Source organism: Camellia sinensis, chromosome 8 (assembly GCF_055761805.1).
Source record: "Camellia sinensis isolate YWXY chromosome 8, ASM5576180v1, whole genome shotgun sequence".
Taxonomy (NCBI): domain Eukaryota; kingdom Viridiplantae; phylum Streptophyta; class Magnoliopsida; order Ericales; family Theaceae; genus Camellia; species Camellia sinensis.
Window position 1 is genome coordinate 62,007,093 of NC_138968.1, and position 11,386 is coordinate 62,018,478.

Sequence of the window (11,386 nt, forward strand, 5' to 3'; positions counted from 1 at the left end):
AAAGCGAACACAAAGTGTGATAGATGCACTATGTGAATAGAGTGTGATTGATACACCAAAAGTGAACACAAAGTGTGATAGATGCACTATGTGAACAGAGTGTGATTGATACACTAAAAGTGAAAAGTGTGATTGATACACTAGATGAACAGAGTATGATTGATATACTGAAAATGAACACAAAGTGTGATAGATGCACTTAGTGAACAGAGTATGATTGATATACTGAAAATGAACACAAAGTGTAATAGATGCACAATGTGAGCAGAGTATGATTGATATACTAAATGTGAACACGAAGTGTGATAGATGCACTTAGTGAACAGAGTATGATTGATATACTGAAAATGAACACAAAGTGTGATAGATGCACTATGTGAAGCAAAGTATAATAGATATACTGAAAATGAACACAAAGTGTGATAGATGCACAATGTGAGCAGAGTATGATTGATATACTAAATGTGAACACAAAGTGTGATAGATGCACTTAGTGAATAGAGTATGATTGATATACTAAAAATGAACACAAAGTGTGATAGATGCACTATGTGAAGCAAAGTATGATAGATATACTGAAAATGAACACAAAGTGTGATAGATGCACTTAGTGAACAATGTATGATTGATATACTGAAAATGAACACAAAGTGTGATAGATGCACTATGTGAACAGAGTGTGATTGATACACTAAATGTGAACACGAAGTGTGATAGCTGCACTTAGTGAACAGAGTATGATTGATATACTGAAAATGAAGTGAAGTGTGATTGATACACAAAATGAGAATGTATATGATAGATACACAAAATGAAAGAAGTGTGATTGATACACTTAAGTGAAGACAGTGTGATTGATACACTAAATAAATGAAGTGTGATTGATACACTAAGCGAACGAAGAAAGTGTGATAGATACACTAAAGAAATGATCTTAAACGGAACTTCTTTGAATGAACCGTACATGCAATATCGTGCATGAATGGGAAAGAAACCTGATAGGTACAATGCAATACAATGCATGATGTTTAAGGAACGCAATAAACAAGCGTAGCGGTGCTTTTAGAAAGCACCTCATGGGGTGAGTGGCGATGAACCGCTCTTCTCCGACGGGGATCTCCCCTTGTGCTCTTCGAACACTTACCTTCAACTCACAGTACAAAGGCTCTGAAATACTGACAAGGATTCTTCACGTAGAACATGTTGCCTTTCTTCCTGATCATATTCACAACTTTCCCTATTCTCCAACGGGGTGACAGACTAGGTTGGTTCGGTATCCAGAATTGAGGTGCATACACGCTATCTCAACCTATGGGGCTTCCATACAGATTTCAAGCCGAGGACACGCCTCTGGGTATTTAAACCAGACTTTAGTTTCGGAAATTCCGAACCTTTGTGTTCTAGGCATCAGCCATTCGAACTCTAGTTTCCACCGTCGCAGCTAGTCTCTTAGGAACTCATTGCGAACACAGCCAAGATGCCTCTGGCAGGGAATGGTACTCAGGGAGAGCACTTCTGATTGCCATTTTGGCTTGAAGAAGACTTGATCTTGAGCTTGAGGTAGAGGCACACTCATACTTCGGAGCTTTGGCAAGACTTGAAGAGGTACACACGGAATGTAGTCTCAGAACTTGCTGAAGTTGGAACAAACTCAGATACCCGACATTTCCTCTTTTCTTAATTTTCTCAATTCTCAACCTATATTCTAAATCAAAGTCTAGAATCCTGATATTGACAATGTTAATCTGGCCTTCTCTTTGTAAAACAAAAATAGTTGTTTTTCACATGGGCATTATTTCTCACATGTTAGCTTCTTCTTGTTGATTTCGAAGCTTGTTGATTTCTTTCTACAACACTGTAGCTGTCACTGCTGCTAAGTTTAGTAATGAAACGAATCGACAAGCTTTGCCTGCCTTCAAAGACCTCATCACTGAGAACCCGTTTGCATCGCGACCCTTGCCTTCATGGAATAATTCTCTCCCCCTCTGCGAGTGGCACAAGGTAACATGCGGTCACCAACATGGAAGAGTGGTAGTTTTGGACTTGCGGTCTCAAGGACTTGCTGCGTCCATCTCATCCTCCATTGGCAACCTCAACTTCCTGAGGCCTATCTACCTTCAAGACAACCATTTACAAGGTAAAATACCCCAAGAAATCGGCCGTTTGTTTCATCTGCAACATCTCAATCTCACTAACAATGCAATCCAAGGGGAAATTTTGTTTTGAAAAGCTAGGAAGTATAAAAGGCAGAAAAAAAAAATGATGGATTAGGATTCTGAAATTTTCTAAAGTGAAGGAGAGGCTAGGGTTTGAAGAGAAGGCTTTTCAAGGTCCAAGCATGTCTTCCATGGTGGTTTCTTTCCCCTCTACCTCTTTCCACTCCTCCATGAGTAGCTAGTTCTTCTTTTTCTAGGGTTTTGATAAAATCCTAGCCAAGTAAATAGGTTTTTCTCTTTGGTTTTCATTGTTGTAATGGTTTGAACGAGTTGTATGGTGTTCAAAAAGTTTTTGAATATATTTTCCATTAATTTTTTTAGTATTTTACTTTCTGTGAATGTTGAATGCTTTCCATGTAATGGTTTTCTATTTTTTCGTATTCAAGGTATTAGACAAGCCATACTACAAGAGACGAGTCGTATTGCTACCTTAGTTTAGAGCAAATGACTCGTGCTATTTGAGATGGTTCGTGCCTGTTCATTGAACGTAATAATTCTCTTCAATACTTCAAACTTGTAGTTGTGAAGTATTATTTGATTCGAACCATAACACAATCGATTTCTAACTTGAAACCTTATTTATGTAACTAGTGGTGAATTCATTACCCTAGGATTTTCCTAAAATCAATATCTCCAACTTCAATTCTAATTGTCAATTTAATTTTTTAGTTCATTTTAATTATTATTAGTCTATGAACCATCCATATTGTTATCAAAATTAATTTAGAAATTTAAAAATTAAATTAATTTAATTTCACATTTGTCCCTGTGAATCGATACATGGACTTACCGTTATTCTAAGGAATTTTGGTACAGTTTAGTTTTTATTTTTAGTATGTAAAACGACTCATCAAATTTTGGTGCTGTTGTCAGGGACTTCTGACAGAATTATTTAATTTAAAGTTATATTCTTATTTTAATTTTTAGTTTAGGATTTTATGTTTTTGTGTTGCTAAGTGTGCAGAGTTTTTGTGAATGGAGCTATCATCGAAGTGCAAGCGGAGCACAATCAAGTTTTGAATAAAACAAAAAAAAAAAACAAAAAACAAACGTAGCACTAAAGTGCTAAAAGCAATTACTAGCAAGCAAAGTACCAAAGTGCTAAAAAAAGAGAGCTCAAGTGGAGATTGGAGACAACAGGCTACACGTCAAGCACCTGCCAGACGAGTAAAGTGTTTTCGTTAAATCGCTATGGGCATTTCCTTCTTTGCTATTTTGCTTTCGTAATTTAGTAATTTAGCACACAAGAGTCGGAACTCTGTGTGTGTGTATGTGTGTGTGTGTGTGAGAGAGAGAGAGTGGTGTATGCATGGGCGCCATTCTTGCCACCCTAAACTTTGGAGTTTGTACCTCGAACTAGAAAAGACTCTTAGAAACCTTAGAGTCTTGTCCCGTGTTCCTAGGCTTGAATACCCATATCTATATCCAGAACCAATAGAGATGGCTGAGCAGAATCCTTTCCTCGAATGGCCCTAATAGGACCCTTAAGGATTACTTCACACCCACTGTATATACTTCACCATCATGCATTCAGTTACTAGACACCACAACTGCTCATTATGAGATTAAGCCTAGCACTATCCAAATTTTCCCATCATTCCATGGACTAGCTCATGATGACCCATATAAACATCTGGATGAATTTCTAGAAATTTGCTCTATAGTGAAGATCCAGAATTTCACCAATGAGGCCCTAATGTTAAGACTGTTCCCATTTTCACTTAAGAAAAAAGCCAAACATTGGTTGAACTCCTTACTTGCGAATTCTATCGCAACATAGGACCAATTACAACAGAAATTTTTGGAGAAGTACTTTCTCATTGGATGGACAAAAATTTTTGGAGAAGTAATTTTGTATCGTAATGTTCCAGATAATTGTTTCACTAACTGATGAAAAAAACAAAGTATGAGACTAAACATTTTTGTCCGTCTACTTGTTGGTTTGATTCAACTATCCAATAAAATAGAAAACATTATCAATTTTTTCCAATTTTAAAACTGAGAACATTTTTAGTTTTTTCATTTTTATTTTTTTTTTAGTTTTGCACATCAATGTTTCATCATCATACTTCTTTATAGACACAAATTTTGAGTTTTGCACAAAAAAAATAAGGGCAACCTTCACTTTACTCCCCGTGATTTGGGCCGGGTGCGGTTTATCCCCCTGACATTCGAATATCACCACATAACCCTCATGTGGTTGATGGACTAAAGTGCACCATTAGCTTTTCTGTCTACCATGACGGACACATGAGAACCACTCACCTATGTGAAGAGTAGGTTCATTTTGAAGATGAAAATACCCCTTGCACAACTTCAAATTTACAAAAAAATGCCATTCTTTTTTCTCTCTCTACTATATCTCTATCTACTCCATTTCTACATATCCATCAACACCTCCTATACTTGCTGGAAAACATCACAATAACATCACAATACCATTCTTTTGTCTACTATGGAAATCTGATTGGGAAAATCGAAGTGTTTGGGGAGTGTCTAAATTTTGGAAGCTTGTAATTTGGGAAAATCGTAGTGTTTGGGGAGAAAATGGTGACAATGAAGAAAAAAAGGAAATCAGAGCTAGTCTTTTCTTGCTTTCCCTGCTGATTCTATGTTAATGAAATAAATAAGTAATAGGATCACATGAAAGATTCATTATCAAGGATACATTTGATATGTGCAGTGGTAGGAGAAATTAATGCTGATTGGGATCCCTATTTAACAGACCAATTTGAATGACCCATGTCTAACTGTAAATTAAAATTATCATTCACTTGGAGAATGAATTGAAATCAACTCGAAATTCCAATGGTGCTTACTAAATGAAGCCTTAAGTGAGACTATTCTCATTTGACCTATTTATTTTTGGTCCAAGTTTTCTATGGGCATCAGTGCGCATGATTTGCTTCATATTCAGAGGTACATAATTCTGGCCAGAAACCATCATGGTCAATAAAGAACTCCAAACCCATTTTAATTTATTTATTTATTGATTGAAGAGAACTTAAATTCCTCCCATACATATACATACATATATATATTTGTATACAAATACAAATCCAAACCCATTTTAATTTTTTTTTTTGATTGAAAAGAACTGAAATTTCTCTCATACATATACATACACACATATATGTATATATATAGTTGTATAATCTACAGCTATCGGCGCAGCATGTGGAGGCGTCGAGGATGACTTTATATCGATTTGGAAACACGCTGTCGTCTTTGCTATGGTATGAACTAAACTATATTGAAGCCAAAGGGAGGATGAAGAAAGGGTATAGAGTTTGGCAGATTGCGTTTGGAAGTGGGTTTAAGATGAAGATGAGATTGTATAAAGTTTGAAATGGAGAGAGAGAAAAGAAGAAGATAAAAATGAAGATGGAGAGAGAGAATTGGGTTTGGAGAGAGAGAAGAACAAAATGAAGATGAAGGTATAATTGTCAATTTACAACTTCTGTTAACAGAAGTTAGTGTGCGTTTTAGTCCATCAACTACGTGGGGGTTATCTGGTAATATTCGAAAGTCAGAGGGGTAATCCGCATATGGCCTAAACCATAGAAGGGTAAAGTGAAGTTTGCCCAAAAAATAATTTAGGTTTTTCAATTTAAAAAAAAAAAAAACATTATTTTTATTTTTTTTTGCACATAATTTTTTTTATTTTAGTTTTTTCAATTTGAATAATGTTAGAAAGTTTTGAAAATCAAAATAAATGCAAATCATCATGTTTATAGATAATCATAAATGATGAACATAAATGATGAACACTCATTATTTGAAGGGTAATTATGACTATTAAAAATATAATGGGACTTGAAGGTCTAAAAAATATTAGTTAAAATTTAATAGAGTATAAGTTCATATATTAAAACTTGTGTGTAAATGCCTCTTTTTTTAATCTTAGCGGCATCAATGTCATTTGTGTTTGAGAGAGGAAAGGAATTAAATACTAAGGCCTCGTTTAAGAACATGTTATTTTAGTAATTTTTTGGCTTTTTAGCTAAAATATGAGGTAAAAACTACTAGTATATTTGGAATGATTTTTTAGTTTTTTACGAAAAGATGTGCAAAAAGTAGAGAGAAAAGAGAATCTTTGACTTTTTTGTATAGATTATAGATTTTTTGGTTTCTTTAATAACTTTTTAGCTTTTAAGCTAAAACTATAACATGCCAAACGAGGCCTAAGGGGTGTTTTAAGAAGATAGTTAAAAGTTGGCTTTTTAAATTTTTTTAGTTTTTTAAAAAAATATACGTAAAAAATATGAGAGATAATGTGACTTATGAATAACAAATGCAAAAATAGAAAGTCTCTAGAAAAGAAACCAAAAATTTACTCCAAATTTTAAACAAATGGTGTATATTTAATTTTATTATTGTGAGATTACACCATAAATGAAACCAAAAATTTACTCCAAAGTTTAAATAAATGGTGTATATTTAATTTTATTATTGTGAGATTACACCATAAATGAATCTTGACTTTTGATTAAAGATTGTGGGTAAGATACAAGAAATATTAGATCATCCCAATTAGGTGGATTAAAGTTAAACTGAATTGAGATGATATTTAACTAAACTTTGTTGAATTTTTTTTTATGAACTTCACATAATTTTATTTGAGTGAACAATTTTAAAGCATGTGTCAACTATTGTGTTATTGATAAAATTTGACACAATAATAGACATAGAAATTTATTACACTAATATGCAATTTATTGTGTCACACTTGTAATAATACTATTTATCGTGTCAAATTTGATATCATAGAAGCATCATATCAAATTTCAACACTATGAATCTCTGAGCATTGAATTTTGTAAATTTATTATGGATAAATTATAACTTAACCCCTTATGGTTTACCCAAAAAATACAGAGCCCCCTATAGTTTCATTTGTAACACTTAAACACCCTATACTTCATAGCAAAGTGCAATTTTGGACGGACGTAACAGAAATTGTAAAAAGTCTAAATTACCCTTATTTATTTCTCTAATTTTCTTGTTAATACCATTATAAACCACCATTATGAACCACCAGTCAACAAACTGAATCTATCATTTGATAAGTTAACATGTAGACACCTGAGGAGAAGGATAAATGGTGAACCCAAGCTTTGACTTCTCTCTCTCTCTCTCTCTCTCTCTCTCTATATATATATATATATATGTACGAGCACGAAATAATGTTCTCGTATAATCATGTTAATCAAGTTTGCGCTCCTCCAAACGTCGTCGCTTTGCTCCCTGAAAAGACAAACATGAGCTAGCCGGCGAGTGTGTGCCGGATACCTCTCTGATGCCTAAGTCAGCAAAATAGACAAATAGACAAAAGCTCTGTGTATTCGAGAATCAAAGTTGTGTTACCTCTACATAGGTGATGTTGTAAGCTTTTTATATGTTCCGTGTGGCACAATCCTAGTAGGACTCTTATTCCTCCATCTAGAGTCCTCATGGGAATCACACTCCTGAAAGATAATGCTTATCCGTTAACACCCCCCTCACTGCTTAAACCAAGTGAGATGGTTTTACCTCGGTAGTATGACAAAACGGCCGGGCTAACACGGCCATGCTAAAGCGGCAGAAATGACCGTGCTCCAACTAGCTCAGTTCTTCCCTTCATTGTTGGGACCTCGGTTTGGTCCGTTGAGACCGAGCTAACCGCAGTAAGCTTTAACTGAGCTAACGAGAGCAAGGTCCACCACAAGAAGCCCAAATAACTTGGTTTTGAATACCATGACCGAGCTAATTACCTCCATACCGACCGTGGTAACCACAACCACATTTGGACCGAGTTAACCGCAAGGTTCTTTCACTTGGCCCTTTTTACCACGGCCCACAGAACGGCCTATTACCCAGCTCAGCCCAATTTACTTATAAATTACCCCCTCAATTGCCCCTTATTTCCATCTGCACAGCATGATTGGGATTACCCGTTACCAACTGGGCTAAAAACTTTTGCCTTTCAACCGAGCTAAAATGTTGCTGGGCTATCAATTGGTTCGGTCACAAAACGTCTCTCCAATCACGCTGTCATTTGAATCGCTTGCTATTCCATAGACACATGGCTGGCTCCTACTGGTTGAGTACAGCTGTCAACGTCGACTTCGTATCTCGTGAATTTTGAACAGTCCTGCCTTTTTTTGCTCTCTGGACACCAAAACCATATGCTTTGAACCCTTCATTTCTACTATTCATCTTCCCTCTCTCTTTTTCTCTAAGTCTCTATTCTTGCAGCCACAGTGCCTGCGAATCTTGTGCTTTTGCTAATATTGTTTCCATCTTCAGTTCCTTCATTCTTGACTGGTATGTGGCTCAAATCTGTTTCCTTTCCATTTATTTCATACTGTTTTGTAATACATAGCATATTATGTATGTTTCTCAAAACACTTTGTAGTTTCCATGGGATATGGCCACTTTTGCCCAAGAACCACGTAATAGATCCACTAGATTCACGAACAATCTGGGAAACAATGCTTTTGATCCAAAATAATACTTCAACCGAACTAGGAAGTCGTTTGTATTAGGTGCGAACCTAGCCAAACTAAACAACCGAACTAAAACTTCAGGCCATACTTGTAGTTTCAATAGGTCTAAGTACCTTCTGTATCAATTAGCCGAGCTAGCGAACTATATTAGGTTTGCGCAATACCGCGCTAGAAAGCCTCAACCACCGATCGAGCTATATCCCAGCTCAAAACCGAACTAAGAATGCTGCACCATAAGCTTCAATCGGGCTAAAGTCCCTCGCTCAAACCGAGCTAAGAATGGATAGTATCCCACGTAGCCGAGCTAGGACTCTATTTATTTTGCCTTTGTTTCTTTTAGCATGGTCCAACGATCTGTGCTCAACACTTTTCTTTTTCACTTTGCAGACTTAGGTTGGCCAGGCACTCCCTTGAACACTCAACCAAGCTACTCAGCGTTATCTCACCACTGAGCCAGTACTCCAACTAAATTATACATAATTTAAGACCATATAGGGAAATAAAGGTTTTTAGTAAACACTCCAGGGGTAATGGCCGAGTTCCGAAGGGACTACCATATCCCTGATGATGTCCACCTTAGTTTAGCCGAACTAGATATCACTCCCTGGGGAAAACCGGGCTTTATTCCCTTCACCCTTCTTCCTATTGTAGAAACCGGACTCTGATTCCCTGTACAGCCTCTTCTTTGTGAATTCCTCAGACAAACAAATCTCTACCCTACCCAGCTTTCCACAAACTCATACCAAATAATAAATGGCATCGCCGAGCTAAACTACCACCTTGGCCTCAACCTCGGTTTGGCCGAACTATTTCACCAGTACTCTCTAGGCCAGAACGAAGATGGCTGGGTTTATTATTTAATAATAAGACGTCGCCGAGAAAAGATAATAAAGAACACCCCAGATAAAGATGTAAATGACGATTTTTTCTGGGTTTCTAGGAATTTTGAAGACTGGGAGGCCCAGATCCCAGGCGACCGAATTAACTGGAACAAAGGAGTCGCCAGTATAAATACCTCGACTCAGTGTCGTGCTTTCTCTACTTCGTTGTTCTTATTTTCAACCATACTAACCGTTGTCTTTTTCCTTTATGCAGACTTGAACCATCTAAAGTCGCTGTACAGTTACCCCAACCTTGACACACTCCACGCCGCACTGAGATATCCCAATCGAGGTTGGGCTGAACTACTCAATTTTGAGCCGACGTATAGATATAACAGCAAGCGAAAGACCAAGGTGACAGACTTCCTGTTGGAGCCTTCGCCAAAACCAGATCCAACCTTGCCTCAAATCAACCTGATCCCTTTAACTGCAGAACAAGAAATGGCTAAGAAGAGAGCAGTAAGGGCCCTTATCACCGAGACAAACCAACCCGAGGTACCACACGCCGGTCAAACACAGCCAGCCGTGGTAGCCCTGCCAACTGCTCAACCATCCTCATCCCAGCCAAGAAAGCGTGCTCGGACTTCCACCACCGAGCCACGCCTTGTTGATGAGAATGACGTAGTGCTTCCCCAAACCACACCACCGAGCCCCCAGCCTGAGCGTTCTGACCGGGCTAGCTCTTCTGAATGGGCATCGAAATTATCCTACCGCAATCGAGCCATCAGAGACACAGATTCAGTGATGGCAGACAAAGACCACACGTTTGCCTTCAACCTGCCTAAGAGTGTGTGCTTGCCCCCCTGATATGGAACATCATGAACATTTGACCGAGCTAAAGGCCATCCAGTCGGCGACAAAGTTAATGGTGCTGGTAAGTACTCCTCCTAATCGTCTTTTATTCTATACCATTTGTTTGCTCGGTTTTTACCCATATTTGCTTTCTCTCCTTTCGCAGGCCATGCAGAAAAACCACATTGTGCATAAGCGAGTGTTGGAACTGCGCAAGATGACAAGGCTGGCCGTGGCTGAGGCTGACAGCAAGACGGCCGAGCTAAACGAGGCCAAACAAAGAATGACTGAGCTATAATCAGAGGTTGCCCGACTCACCGGACTAGTCGATTCAGCGGAGGCAGACAAGCAAAAGGCTCTGGCCGAGCTGAAGGATCACTATTTGCGCGAGTTGGCTAAGGTCGAGAAGAAGAAGAAGAGTGACGAAATAACCAAGTTGGAGAAGAAGATAGAAAACGCGGAAGACCGCGGTTACCAAGAGGGCGAAACTACTTATATCCAGCAGTGCGAAGCTGCTAAGGATATATTTTTTAAATGTGGGTAGAAGGCAGCCGTGGCACAGCTCGGTCATGGCCAAGAGACCGAGGTCTTCCTGAACCCTTCTCCACATTTCATACCGAGCTATATGGTAGAGTACGCCCATGCCATTCAACAAAAATTTCTTCAAGTTGAGAATGATGAAGAAGAATCTGAGCCCAACGACGCCCCGGCCGTCAATGATCCCGCTGTTCAGCCAGCTCGGGTGGAGCCACCGGTGGAAGACTTGGTTGACAACGTGACCGAGCTACCTGCTGAAACCGGGCTTCGAGTTGATCTGGATGCGGATCTTGACGACCTCTTTTCTTGAATTTTTTCTTTTCCTTGTTTAACGAAAAAGTTTGTAACCGGGCTGAGGCCCACCTTTTGTACCTTTGATTTGAACTTTGAATGAAAGCTTCTTTTGTTTCAACTGTTTGTTCGGTTTACTCCATGCTTGTACTTATTTACTTTTCAACTAAGATTTGTATGA